The following is a 15,441-nucleotide window of genomic DNA, read 5'->3' as shown; positions in this document are numbered from 1 at the left end:
CTGATGATTCATGTGTCTTATGTCAGTCACTGAGTAGCATGTTGAGAGAGATGGATTTAAGGCACTAATTTGAGGGAGGGGAAGGATTATACTAACAATAATGATAATAGAAAATTATATAGTGCTCTCAATGTGCCAGGCTCTGTGTTAAGTGCTGTCCATGAATTAACCCTTACTGCTGTTTTGGGAGGTAGGCATTACCTTCCCATATAAAGACATGGAAATGCTTGCCCAAGGTCACACACCTTGGCTCCTGAGTCTGTGCTCTAACCACTATGCTGCATTGCTTCTCTACTGTGTGCCTGGGTGAAATTTGGGGACAGTGAAGATGTCTGGATCCAACTCATGCAAATAGGTGATCCCCAGTGGGGATCTGCCTTTGAGGCTCTAAGAGTGGTTGTAGAGTCCAAGCATCCACAGCAGGTATTTAACCAATGCAAACAAAGAGACTGAAGGCAATTCATGCTTGAGGGAGCTGGAGGCAAAATCAGAGAGAGAGGTAACACACAATTTCCACAGAGCAAGATAAGGCCATCAACACTCAAGGATCATAGGTTAGAAAGATGTAAAACACGTTAGCAAGTGAGTGAGCAGGTTGAAGACATCAGTTAAGAATGGAAACTATAAATAATGAGAGGGCACCATAGGATAATTTTTATGTATCGAAGTAGAAAAGGTCCAATGGTTAAAGGCCATGCACTTAGAGGGGTCTAGTACTAGATAGTTATTGCTATGATAATGCTGCATCACAAACTGTGCCAAAACTCAGTCCTCTGCAACAAGCATTTATTTCTTCTTCACTTATTTGTGTACCAGCTGGGGTCCTGCTGATCTAAGTTATGCTCTGCTCCAAGATGCAAGCTGGGTTTACGTCAGCTCCACATGTCTCTCATCCTCCTTGGACCAACAGGTGAGCCCGGGCAGGTTTATGCCACGACAATGACAAAAGCACAAGACAGCAAGTCCAATCAAACACATTCCAAGTCTCTGCTTGTATCTTGTCAGCTAGCATCCCATTGTCCAAGGCAACTCACATGGCCAAGCCCAAAGGCAAAAGTAGGGAAATACTGCCTACCATGTCACCATGGCAAGAGGGTAGGTGTCTTAATACTATTCCAAGGGAGGAAATAATTAAGACCAATAATTAAATCTACAAGTCCCAGAGATAAACCTTTCCTTACAGAGATATAAGGACCTGCCCTGAAGGGGGAAGCAAAGTGTGAGACAGTGTCCTTAGCAATGGAGAAGGAAAAGTGAAAGGCCATACAGGTGACCCAGGGAGGTAAATGGGGGAGAGAAGGGAGTGTTTTTCCCAGAACTTGATGAACATAGGCTATGCACCATGGCTATTCCTAAGGTAGCTAAGTGGGAAGTCTCACTCAAGACTCATCTATTGAAACTGCTCAGACCACTTAGAAACTGGCAAATGTATGATGTTAGTGATTACAGATAGACGGTTAGGTGACTTCCATTTCAGAGGATTCTCAGGTCACCTCACTGTACGCTAAGCATAGCTAGCCCAGCAAGTGGTTAAGTTTGTGTTCAGAAGTTTTCTATCTGTTGCATTGGCTAAGTTAGGTCTATTTTGTACAAGAAGCATGCAGTGATTCAGAGTGATTGTGTTGTCTTGCCAATTTCACCTCTTCCTTCTGGAACAAGCCTCTTCAGTCTTCTCTTTATACCAAAGAAGGCAGCCATGGCCAAAGCCTGGCTCCCATAGTCCAGTGAAACTTGTAAGCATGACTTCCTGAGTTGATTTGGCTCTTTGAATCTGAGACTGTACCCAGTATTCCTTGGGGGTCAGGGTACCCTTGTTAGCTTTTATTGGATATCAGAGTCAGGCAGGATAAGCTATCCACAGCCACATAAACAACAACAACTGATTTTTATTTTGTACTGGCACCTGCCAAAAGTCAGATGCCAGTCAAAAAGTCAAAAAAGAATGCGTTTTAGATCAGTCATTCTCAATCCTAACTGCACGTGAATCCTAACTGCACTGTGATATCACTTGGGAGCTGTGGTATCACAGATGTCTAGTCCCTTCCCAGATCAATTAAATCAGGATCTCAGGGTAAGGGAAGTGCCTAGACATTGTGTTTTTGGTTTGTTTTTTAAGCTCCCAGATGTTTCTAATGTGTAGCCAGGCAGGGAAATCACTATTTTAGAGTCTACAGTTTAATCGGCATGGTGCTGTATTGGTCTAGTGATTCCTTTTATAACATTCACTGTGAAAATATGTTCATGTTCATTCTGTGTTCAGTTTTGAAAACTGTAATGTTTTTAGGATCCGAATGGCATTTTTCTTTTTATGAACCCCTATGTTTATTGCAGTGTTTTGGGTTGTTTTTTTTTTTTACAATAGCCAAGATATGGAAGCAACCCAAGTGTCCAAAAATACAACATTGGTAAAGAAGAGGTGGTACATAAATGCAATGTAATATTACTTAGCCATAAAAAAGGATGAATCTCGAATGTCATTTTTCTTTGTTCTGAAAGTTCTTCCCCAGTCTTCAGCCAAAAGCAAGGTGGAGGCATGCCTTTTCAATAAAAAAAAGTTAAGGAACTTAACTTTTGTCATTGCGGTGATGGTGACAGTGATGATAAAGTGTCAGGGCATCTTGGCCAACTATGTCCAGACACAGAATCTTGTAAATTTTTCTTTCTTTTCTTCTCAGGAATTGTGTGCCTCTATTGATATACAGGGAAGTTTTTGTTTTACAGTCAGGGATGACCTGGGGGTAGGTACTTCCCTGGGTGCAGTGAGAGGGGGAGAAGGAGGACAACCATGGAGGGTATTGTGTGATGTCTACTGCCCCCAGCCTCTTGGCCTGCCTGCCCTTGTGTTATCCACTGACAAAATGTCTTGTCCTTAGGGACGTTGTGGGCTCTGGGTATTTTCAGAATTATTTCAGGGGCAGATGACAATGTGTAAGCTTAAGCTGGCAAGACCATCCTTCCTTCTTCTGACCTAAGCACTCTAAAACATGTTGGCTAGGAATTGTCATCGCTATTTCACAGAGGCAATTGAGGCTCAGATAAAGTAAGGGATTTACCCAGCATCACTCAGAAGAGATGAGCTGAGATTTGAACTCAGTCCTTCCAAACCCACAATTCTTTGCTGATTCTGAGATAGAAAACCATGGTAATTGGGAGGGAATGGAAACAGAACTATCTATATGTAGAAATGATCTAGATCTAATCTTTAGTTAATAGCTCCCTGACATTAGTTTTTCTGGGCACTTGTTGACAAACCTCTTTAAGTTACTTCTACATTAGCAAATGCTATGACTTCATTCTCTACTAGCAACTCACTGCTGTGGAAAGAACATGAAAACATTGGGCCCATTTTGCAACAAGGAATGGAAAACCTCCATTGTCAAAAAGGTTTATGCCCATAGTTTTTCCCCTGAGGAGTGGTCATGGAAACACAGGAAAAGCGGAGACCTCAGGTCAATGACCCGTCTCTACCAGCACCATTTAGGGGCCAGAGGTGGCCTCGGGAGTCACCTCCATAGTCAAGAACCTTTTTTGTACCAGGCGACTCCTGAATGGTGAGGGGTTTGCACTGAGCAGCCAGATTGAAGAATTTAATTTTAAAGCTCACCTCCACTTGGAAATCCCACCCCTGAGGACAGGGAATCATCTGGTGGTCTCTGTGCATTCTGCTCTGATTTCTTTCTCACGCTCTGAGCTGGCTCGGTTACAGTTTTACTTTTTGGTTTTTTTTCTCTACATCTCTTGAATGCAGTTTGGCACACTCTCCTCTATTATAAACCTCATTTTGCCATAATCAGGGGTTAATTAGTTAGACATCCATGGAGTCTGCTGCAACACCCCGGTCAGTGAACCTGACTGAGTCCAAGGGAGCTGGTCGGCATGCCAGCAATGCAGAATTGCGCCTCTGTGACAAACACATTTATGGTACATTATCCTAAATTTCTTATTACTTTTCTGAAGCACCAAGAGCAGCATGGGACGTGATATAGACATTCCAGAAAAGAAAGGTGGGGGTAGGGGGAGAACCAGCTTTTCTGTGATGAAGCCAATTGTTCCACATTGCTGATTTACCTGGGAGATTATTCTGCATTATCTATTATTGGAATGGAGTGTCAAAATATTTCTTTTTCTCAAACATGTTAGAGGTTGCGAAACTCATTTCCATTGAAAATATACCTGGCCGTGATTTCTCAGCTAAGGAAATAACCATCTCTGAAGTTATCTGTGGAAGTCAGGGAGCCAATAATGTTTGGCTACTGTGACGTTTATTTGGCTTAATGGGTTCCTTCCTGAGAATTTAATGTCTTTTCCACATGCCGTGGCTGCAATGCAATCGAAACTGACATGCTTCCACCTGCGGGTCCTTTCTTCTCTTTAGATTATGTGAAAAATGAGCCCAATTGCAATTCTCTTGTTATGTTCACTCACCTAACATTGAACAGATGTCTCTTTGAGGACCCATTGTCTGCTGAGCACCCCATTTTCTCTTTCAGCAACATCACTGCTTTCTCATCTTCCCAAGCACCTCAACATTTCGAGTCCTAATTCTGTCCCAGGCTTCTCGGGTCCACCTGATGTACAGTCTCCAGAGATCAGCTCTGGGTCCTCTCCCCACCTTTGTACAGGACCCCTCTTACAGCACATATGAGACTAAAAACCACACAGTTAAGATTTTTCAAAACTAAATTCAATGAGCATTTAACTCTGCCTAGTGCCCATTTGCAAAGTTCAGATGTGTAAGTCAGTCACCTTTCCTGTCTTCCAGGGATGATGATCTAAAGAGGGAGACGAACTCATGGTCCAGGTGATATTCAGAATCTGATAACAGGTATGCATGAGCAGTCACAAATCGGAACATACAATGGCTTCAGTACTGGAGCAGACCCCTGAAGACCCCACATGAGCTAGCCAGCAGCCGTCTGTTAGCTGGGCTGTGAGAAGTCCTGGGTGAGAGGCTGGGATGTGCAAGAGATGGAGAGGGCATGCAGGACTTGGGACAGCAGGTATTTACCAACCAGAATGGAGGTATTTTGACATTTTAACCCACTTAGATAAACATGCCAGTGCACACCAGGTAAGTAACAGCCCTACTTGGACAGAAATATGGGGTATAAGCCTGTCCGCACATCAGAAACCAGCTGGGACACTTGTGAAAAATTCAGATTCTGGGCCCTACATTCAGGTTCTGATGCAGTGATTCTAGGTAGGTCTGGAAATATGGATTTTAACAAAATTCCTTAGTGACCATGATGGGACCAGCTGGTAGACCTGAATCTGGGAAGGATGGTTAACATGCTGGTCAGGAGGGCAGGCCTTGGGGTCTGGCAGGTCTAGGTCAGAACTCTGGCTCTATTGGCTCAAACTCTGAGTCTCAGTGTACTCACCTGTAAAATGGTGCTAATGATGGTGGTTGTGAGGATAAATGAGAAAGTGGCAAGTCAGTTCCTCTCCCTCTCTCACCCCCTCCCCTCCCATCCAAAGCAAAGGAGATGGACAACTCTCAGCAGAACCTTCTAAGGTGCTTCCTCAGAAGACACCTGGGACCACCCTACCTCTAATAAGTCAAGATTTCTTAGTATGGGAAGCCACATTTTCAACAAGTAAGCCCACAGCTTTCTTATGTTCACTAAATTTTAAAAAACAAATATTGTTTTAGTTAGAGAAAGAATAGAGAGCAGTTTTAAGTCACAAGAGTTGCTACCTGTCCTGCCTGCAGATGAAGATAATCCTGAACATGGGCAGCATGAATGATTCAGGCCCTGGAGGATGGGAGCACGAGCATCCGGTTGCTCCCACCGCCCTCGCTGATGTTTAGTCTCATTCAAATATGGATATAACCCCCCCCATGCACTGTGAAGACAAAGTGAGCTAATGGATATGCAGTAATGTGCCCTAAAAAGCATGTTAATTAATATATAAATCGATAGTCTCGTTGGTTGGGCAGGAGGCATCTATTTATTTTCTCCTTAAATTTAAGTAACATTTTATTTTATCACTCTTTTCCCAATTATATGTGTAAAAATACTACATATTTTTATACTGTGGAAAAAATGGAAATTAGGGAAAAGCATAAAGAGGATTAAAAATGTACTTCCCTGGCCACAGTGATGACATTGCCTAAAGGGCTTACCTGAGAAATCAAAGAAGATGGGCATGCCCTTGCACCGTGCCTCGAGCAGAGGTGAAGGAGGGAAACAGTGGAGTGTAGGGGCCAAGGACAGGAGCTCTGCCCTGGGCTCCAATGGCTGCAGTGTGACTTTGGCCAACTCACTTAACTTTTCTTTGCCTCAGTTTCCTCAACCATATCATGGGGCTAATGCTATTCCCTACTACATGGGGTTTTGACAAGGACTAAACAAAATAAAACTCGTAAAGCTCTTGGCTTACTCAAAAAATAGTAGGCTAGTATTTCACTAATACAGTTTGATCAAGTAAGAAACATCAGGTCAGATGGTGGTTATGCTGATTTTCGACAGGTGTTGTCCATGCCGATCAGTCTATTTATAAATATTTTGACTGTCACCCCGGGAATCACAACAGTAGTAGCTAATGTTACTGAGTACTTACTGTGGCCAGGCACTCACATAGGCATTGTCACAGTTAACTCTCAAAACAGCTCTCTGGGATTGGGGTATAAAGAAGTTGGTATTTTATTTTATTATTTTATTTTTTAATTTTATTCCATTTTTCCTTTATTAGTTGAAAAGTTCACCTACCAGAGAAACTGATACTGGCCCAAGTCACACCACCCCAATCCAGATGTGAACACCTAGAGGTACATTTCAGTTCCTGCTGTTGCTTGGAAGGAGTGACAGCTGTGATACCAGCTTCTGATTGTTTGCTGCCTGGCTAATTTTAAATATTTGTTTAATATGCAAATGATACCTCCCAGTGACAGTGTGGGGAGAATTGCAGATATCTTTCCCTCAAAACGACACAGCCCTGCTGCTGCTCCCACTCAGCTACTGACACTGTGTCACTTCAGTGCAGGCCTCCGATTCCCTAATGAGGACAAATGCCCTGACCCCAAGTGAGCAGCAGCTAACACACACACCTTTATGGGAATGAGAAAATGATGCCCCTCTGGAAAGGGAAATTAAGAGAAAGCACCACACTACCACACCCCTGTCCCAGTAGAAAATTATAAAAAGCTATTTCCATGTCAGTGGTTGACCTAGGAAAAAGTACTCTGAGCACACCTGTCACCGACGGGTTCTGAGCTGGAGAAGTCCTGGAGACAGGATCGGGGACTAAGCCCCAGGCTGCCTGCCTCCACCTGCTGCTCCCCTGGCTGCAAGTCTCACTGGCCCCACTGTGAAAGAAGTGAAAGTACACATCCAAGTGCACGCGGGCAAACTCACAAGTGAGTTGGGTGCCAGGTCAGTCAGTTCTTGGGGTTTTCGTGTGTTTACAAGAGTGGGTTGTTTCTGAATTTCATGGCACCAAATTCTGTCTCTGCCTTCTTGTTGGGAGGGGGTTATGGTGTTCATCCCCCTCATCCCCACTTCTACTTTTGGTGTCTGTTTCCATTACAATGATGATACGATGAGCTTTGGGGTCATTCTCCAGTCAATTTTCCCTTCATCTTGGGCTGATTTGGTTTCCACCAGTCCTTGTGGTTACTGACTTCTGTCACCACCACAGGGCTTTCCTGCCATAAACTGTTTCCCTTTGATCATGCATGGAGGTGGAGGCTCTGGAAAGAGGACCTAGCAGCTTATCAGTCTGTGATATCTGCCTCTATGTCCTCATTCCACTTGTCAGGAGCTTTCCCTAACTTCTTTCTATTCTGCCTCACGCTCAGCGTCAAAGGACACAGAGCTTGGAGAGCAGAGAATTAGCTATACTGTGGCCCCTACTTGTCTGGACAACTTTTGCAGTGCACAGACCATAAACCTTTTATGGCAACCCTGACCCAGCATCTTAAGACATTTGTACTTCCGAGTTGTTCCATGTTGGAGAATTAAAAAATATTATTTCAACAGCTGGCTCCAGAGACCCTCTTAGAGTGAGAACCATGTTTGATTAGGAAAGTGCCTTGATGGGCCACCTTTGTGTGGAAGGAGATGGCTCCTTTGACAGAAGTGCTCTCTTTGGTTAGCAGGAATTTTGTAGGTGGTGGGGGGTGGAGTAAGGAACAGAGAAGGGGATTGAGTAACAGAATAGGAAGATGGGGCTGTAGAGAAACATTATCAGCAATAAATTCCCAATGGTAAGTGGTCATGTTAATGGCAAATAGCACCAGATGTAGACCTTGGTCCTTCAGTTTGGCTAAGAGAGAATTCAGAGCCAAGAACACAAATACAAGCAAAAGTTTATTTAGAAAGTCACAGAGGTAGAAGAAGTGAGCCAGTTGGTCTGTGTTGACTCAGGAAACAAGTTACAGAAGAAAGAGAAGGGCCCTTGGAGCTAAGGAGAAAGAAAACCAAAGAAAATGCACCTGAGGGAAGGAGAGGGAGGAAAGGCACAGGCATCCTCTAAGAAGACTGCTCCTGGGGAAAGAAGGGGGTTTGGGGGGAAATGGCACAGTATGTGTGTGTGTGTGTGTGAGAGAGAGAGAGAGAGAGAGGGGTGGGGGAGAGGAGGAGAGAATGCACTTGGTCCTTTGTCTTGAGGGGTTTTTCCTGCTTCTCTAAAGGTGGGGATTTTAAGGGAGGTCTCAGGCAAGGATCTCAATAGAATATTCATCAGCATTCTGGGTGTGTCCTTTCAGGGTTGTGGTCTCCACTGATTGACTGGCACTAGGGTAGGGGGTCAATAGTCATAAGAACTGGTCTTCCTGCCAGCCATGGTGTCGTTTCATCTGGTTTTGCTGTTTTTCTGGGCCTGGAGCTGAAACACAGCTGAGGCTTAGAGTTATCTCTAGTTTGACCAAAACTCTGTCTCTGTGGTCAACAGACCTGAGGCTTTGTTCCTAAGATTATTTGATTTGAATCAGAACCTCATTGTCCTGAGGGCTTAATGCTTAAGGGAGTGGTTGTGCAAGAGCTCAAGTGGGAGTTGTATGAGGCTATTCCCCAGTCTCCTAGTTCCCCCTCTAAGGGGGTCTACTGCATGACTAGTGACAAGCCAGGGAGGAAAGGTCAGGGCAGGGTCTAAACCTCATGACTAGCAATATGAAAGGTAAGGGGAGGAAAGATGACCTTGGAGGCAAGATCCAAACCCAGTTTTTCCTGTTGGTAGGCACCTGGAGCTTTCTGCCCTGGGGATCTTCTGTACCTGGCCTACTGTTTCTTTGCTCATGTTTGTCTAACTGCCTACTATAATAGTCAGGGGGCATGTTTTAGGAGCAGCGATATCTAGTATTCCAGCTTGGGTTTGGGGGGACTGCCACATAAACCTCTTTTGCCTTAAAGCTTCACCAATAGTCTGACGAATGTAACCTTTGTTTCAGGAGAATTTGAGGAAGTAAAAAATTGGGATTGCATCCTTTGTGGACAGTGCTTGCAAGAAACTGATCTAATTCCACGAAAGGAGAAACACAAAAATAGTCACCATATAAGAATAAGATGTGATCTGTATCAGGACTCTGATAGTAACTCCAGTGGACATCAAGGTTACACATGTCAGCAATGATCATACAGTTTTGGCTTTGTTTGTTCTCTCTCTCTCTCTCTCATTATGATGACTAATTTTAGTTCATAGTTACTGTCTAATATGTACCAGAAACTGAATAAACATGATCTCAAACTTTAAAACACACTTAGCCAAATAACTATTTTTGCCCACATTTTACAGTTAATGACTTGAAGCTCCAAGAGGTAAGTAAATAGTGTGTCCAAGTTCACAGAGGTGGTAAGTGACAGAGCTAAAAATGGAACCCAGATTACCCCCATCCCAGAGACAAACTACCTTTCAGTGCCTCACAGTGGTGAATTCACATCTGTTTAAACTCTCCTGAAGAAAGGAGAGTTTAAAACAGCTCTTACTTCAGAAGAGTAAGGTCCTGGGGACTCAGAAAACACTTGAGTTAGAAACCTACACGTGGGGCAACTTTTCATCACCAGGATAAAATCCTGCTAAATCTGGAGATAGGCCAAGCTAAAGTGAGCAGGAGTCTGAATTGTCTCCAAACTCCTAAACTGAGTAGGAGTTTGGTCTGTAAGGAAAGTAAAGCACAGGATGTTGGGGCAGATGACAGTTGAGTCCCCTGTTGTTCTGGTCCTGGTATGACTTTAAGAAATATGAGAATCAGACCCAAGTGGGGACCAGGAAGGGAAATGCCTTCCTCCAGCAAGAATGGAGCCTTTGCTGAGTCACAGTTTCTTCTCAGCTGGCATCCTCTTAACTGCAGGTGTACATGGTCTGGCGTCTGGAAGAGAGGAATTGCTTTCATTTGTGTGAAGAGCGTGCGACATGTGCCTAATTGCCCTGCAGCACACCGACACAGATGTTTATCATGAAATTGGTGTCCGATCCTCTAGGTTAGGAATTTTACTTAATGTCAACATTACATTCAGTCCCTGTGTGCTAAGATTTCATGGCTTTTAAATCACATTTCAGTGTGGTTACAAGAAATAAGCCAGAGGAAAACATGCTATATAGTAATGCCAAGGACAGAAAGTAGGAAAACACAGTTTTCTATGTGCCAGGCACACGGTGGCAGAGTGGGTGGCTTTTCCTTTGGACAACCAAAGATCTAGCTCTGTGTTCCATGCCCCGCTCTCTAGGGGATGGTATTACCCTTCCTTGAGAACCATGAGCCCAAATACAAACATGGTTGAGGCATGAATGCCTTTAGAGAGAGGGCCAAAGGGACTCTGAGAACATGGGTCAAAATGGCATTCAAAGAAAGAGGAAGTTGAAGGAGGTTCTCAAAACACAGCATTCCTAAGAAAGAGAGAATTTTGTTGAATTCTGGGAGCATGACAACCTGAATGAGACTTCTTTCTCCTCCATGTACAGGTCTAAGTTGTTTGCATCATCTACATGCTGGTGGAAGAAGATGAGCTCTGGACTCTGCCTAAATACTTCTAGAAAGAACTAGGAGGAGAGCTCTTCTCCAAAAGCTGGGTGAGTCTTGTCATATGTTAGAGATTTGTGATCTTCTAGGAAGGCCAACATTGTTCTGTAGTGTTATGCTAAGCCTTCTGGAGGCCAAGAAGGAGTTGAGCAGGAAGAATCAGCTATCCTGATCCCAAGGATATTAGAGTGGCTTCCTCTACGTATCTCCACAGGGGCTGACCCAACTGAGTGCTTCCTCATCTTCATCCCACATGGGTAGAAATTATTTCACTTCCTATCATCCATGACAGCGATTTCAACTGGTATTTTTAAAACATGCCACAAGTATTTTTAAAACATGCACTGACCTCTTTTCCCTTAGACTGTCAAATAAAAAAATGATAACAGCTAACATAGAAATAGCTGTCCAATGTGAATGAATCAAAATTATACCTATTTTTTTGTCAGATTGGCAAAATTTAAAATATATTTTTTGGTGTGCTGCTGAATTTTAGTAATTAGTTTGTGTGTGCCACAGGATGAAAACGGTTGAAAATTGCTGATCTATGGGATTGGGATCCAACACAGCTGACAAATTAATATACTATCACTACTAATAATAGCAAATGCTTACATGGCTCTGGCCTTGTGCTAGTCACTGTTCTGAGTACTTGATGTATATTAACAATTTTTCTTTTTTCTATTTTTTAGCATTTTTTAAAAAATTAAACTTTTTATTTTTGGATAATTGTAGATTCACAGGCAGTTGTAAGAAATAATGCAGAAATCCCATGTGCTCTTTACCCAGTTTCCCCCAGTGGGAATGCTTTGCAAAACTGCAGCACAATATCACAATATGAAAATTAGCATTACTACAGTCAAGAACCAGAACATTTCCATCACCAAAAGAATCCGTCACATTGCCCTTTCATAATCCTACCCACTTCCCTCCTGCACCACTTCCCTCCTGCCCCCACCCCTCCTTGACCCCTGGCTTCCACTAATCCGTTCTCCGTTTGTATAAGTTTGCCATTTCAAGAATGTTATGTAAATGGAATCACAGAGTATGTAATCTTTTGATATTCTTTTGTTTTTCACTCAGCAAAATTCTCTGGAGATCAGGTTGTGGCATGAATCAATTCCTTTTTATTGCTGAGTAGTATTCCATAGTATAGATGCACCACAGTTTGTTTAACCATTTGTCCACTGAAGGACATCTGGGTTGTTTTTGGTTTGGGCTATTATGAATAAAAGTGCTATAAACATTCGTGTGCTTAGGTGTCAACATAAGTTTTCATTTCTCTGGGATCAATGCCCATGAGTGCAAATTTGGGTCATAATATAGTTATATGATCAGTGTTTTAGGAAACTGTCAAACTGTATTCCACAGTGGCTGTCCCATTATAGAGTCCCACCGGCCATGTATGGGTGATCCTGTGTCTCGACAACCTCGCCAGCACTAGATTGGGGTTGGCATACAAGACACAATCAATATGCCAGCCTTGGGCTGAAGCAATCAGCCTTCCAGAAAACACTCATTAGAATGATCCTAGAATGGAGAAGAAATGAAACCATCAGCACACCACATTTTAAAATGGATACACTTGTCAAATTAGTAAGCCAGAGAAAATTCACAAAGATTTGATTGCAGGAGAGATGAGTTTTGATGTGGGTGTAGGAGAAGGAGTTCATAAAAGCTTGTGTGGTCATTCAGGATGGTAATAGCAGAGCTACCACAAGGGCTCTGGGTCTCTTGATGGTAAGAACTAAGGTGTAAAGTAAAAAAGAACAGAGATCAGCCAAAAGCATACTTCAGCAACTCTGAAAACTCAGATGAAACTCAAAGGTCAGTTCCCTGTGGTCCACTCAATCCTAGTGTTTGCAGAATTCTCACAATCAATAGCACAATAAATATGAGACTCCATTACCCATATATTGTACTCCACTGTTAGTGACCCAGTCTCTTTAATGCACAGGACTTTTTCCACTTCTCTCTTGCTCCTCCACCCCTCCCTTCAGCTGTATCTGTCTCCTCTCTCTTGAGAACCATCATTTTTGCTGATGCAGCAGGACCCAGGTTCTGCTGTATGGCTTCTTTTGCTCCACCAGTCACCTTCTCCATTCACTCAGAAAATTCTTTGTCCTTGTTTTCCCATTTCAAACCCTAAAACTTTGGTTCAGCATTTCTGTATGGTGAAGAGTAACTGTGTTAAGCAAAAGAGACCCCACTCTGGATGAAGTATGATGGGATAGATGGAGTATGGCTCAACAAAAAGAAAAAATGCCACAAAACTGCACTTTGGGGATATTAAAAGTACAGATAATTTTTACTGAGTGCTTATAATTGTGCCAGGCATTATGTTAAAGACCTCATCACAGGCATATACTGTTTCAACCCCTTTGAAAGTGAGGAAAGTAATTTTGAGAGGTTAAATTCCATGTTCAAGGTCATGATATTGTAACTAATTGGAGCCAGGATTTAAATCCAGGCTGTCTGACTCCAGAACACATGTCCTGTCCATGATAATAACTACAAAAAACACATTTGTGCCAACTCAGAAATTAAGGTTAGTCTTCTGTAGCCAATCCAACATGACTTGCCCTGTGTGTAGGTCAGATCTGGGTTGTACAATTGGATCTGGCCTTCTTGAGCCTTATTAGATAGATGTTCTTGGGTATCCATACTTGGTCTGGACACCTCAACTTCATCTAGCATAGCTCCTGATATTTAGTTGAAAGAGAAAAAGAGCCATTGTTATGACTGCACAGAGTGACAGTATTTCTGCAAAAACCTACATAGAAGATCATTGTAAACTTTCATTTCTAATCAAAAGTCCAAGAGTCTCACTGAAATGAACAAAAAATGCTGGTGGTGAAGAAATAACTGAACAAAATCTAAGGAAAGGCAGAAGTTCAGAATGATAAGCACAGTACTGACACATTTTTTGTGCCGAAAGCATTTCCCAAACCTAATGAACTTAGGCTTCAGTTTTCATAACCTCATGGAGCAGAAGGGACTACATGCCGGGTCTAGGACCTTCCTAGAGTGGAAAGTTAACAATAAGACTCTACAGAATACAGAACTCCAAATACTACAATATTCATGTAAGGATGAACCAGAGGCAAAACAACTGCATCTATATAGGACCCAGCCCCTAGAGTCTGCAAGGAAATTTCTCCAGTACTGAGCAGAGCAGGGAGAAAACACCTTCTCTATAAACCCAGAGTCACAGGGGTTGCAGCCTAAACTGAACCACCCACAGGGTACAAAGACTTCCAAGCCATTAATACATTCACAGACTGTGCCCCAGGTGTCCCACAGAGGCAAATGAAAAAGCTCTCTGGAGGAATGCCTCTTTTCCTCAGTCCTTAAGTGATTGCCACAAATAAATTTCAAAAAAAATTGCAGCACACAGTAATAAATGTTTAAGAACATAGGAAATAAGACAAAATGAAGAGAAAAAATGAAAAATTATGGGAGAACTTCAAATGATAGTAGCAATGGCAAGTTGGTTTTTCAATCTTTTTCAATCCCCACACAAAAACAGAACAACTAGATAGAAAAAGTGGAACCCAATGGACAACATTTTAAAACAAATCTAGGGAACAAGATACCCCTACTAACCTCAAATGCAAGGGCATGGGGCCAGACCACTAATAGACATGACACCTGTGTGGTCCTGATGTCTGTGACGGAGGCTTGGAAGGAAGTATAGGAGGCAGAACCTGAGGGACTAAAGAAAAAAAGAAAACCCCACTATGGGCAACTAGAAAGAACAAAAGAAACAATGCCTTAAAAAAAACCAGACAGTGAAAATGAAGGAAAATTCAAAAGTCAATAAGAAATGAAGAATACAGATATTTGTGTACCCATGTTCACATTAGTCCAAAGTAGAAACAACCCAAAAGTCCATTGACGAATGAATGGATAAATAAAATATGGTCGATCCATGCAACTGAATATTATTCAGCCATGTAAAGGGAGGAAATTCTGACACATGCTATAACATGAATGAAACTTGAAAACATTTTGCTAATGGAAATAAGGCAGTTAAAAAAGAGATTGTGTGATTCCACTCTTACAAAGTACTTAGAGTAGTCAAATTTATAGAGAAGAAAAGTAGAATGGTGGCATCCAGGGCTGTGGGGAGGAGCAAACAGGGAGTTATTTTTCAATGGGCACAGAGTTTCTATGGAAGTTGCAGAGATTGATGGTGGTGACGGTTGTATAGCAATGTGAACGTACTTAGCTACACTAAATGGTATCCTTAAAAAATGGTCAAAATTTTAATTTTATGTTATGTATATTTCACCACAATTTTAAAAATAAATAAAAACTTATTTCAAGAGAAGAAATGGAAGAAAAGGAGATCAAGAGAGTGACAAGCATTGAAGATAGGCAAAAAAGAATGAATTCACAGATAATAGGAATTGCTGAAGATGAAAACCAAAGCAAGGGAACAGAAGAAATACTAAGAACTACATTTTAAAAAATTCCTG

The sequence above is a fragment of the Desmodus rotundus genome, chromosome 1 (assembly GCF_022682495.2).
Source record: "Desmodus rotundus isolate HL8 chromosome 1, HLdesRot8A.1, whole genome shotgun sequence".
Taxonomy (NCBI): domain Eukaryota; kingdom Metazoa; phylum Chordata; class Mammalia; order Chiroptera; family Phyllostomidae; genus Desmodus; species Desmodus rotundus.
Note: the sequence above shows the minus strand (reverse complement) of the source record.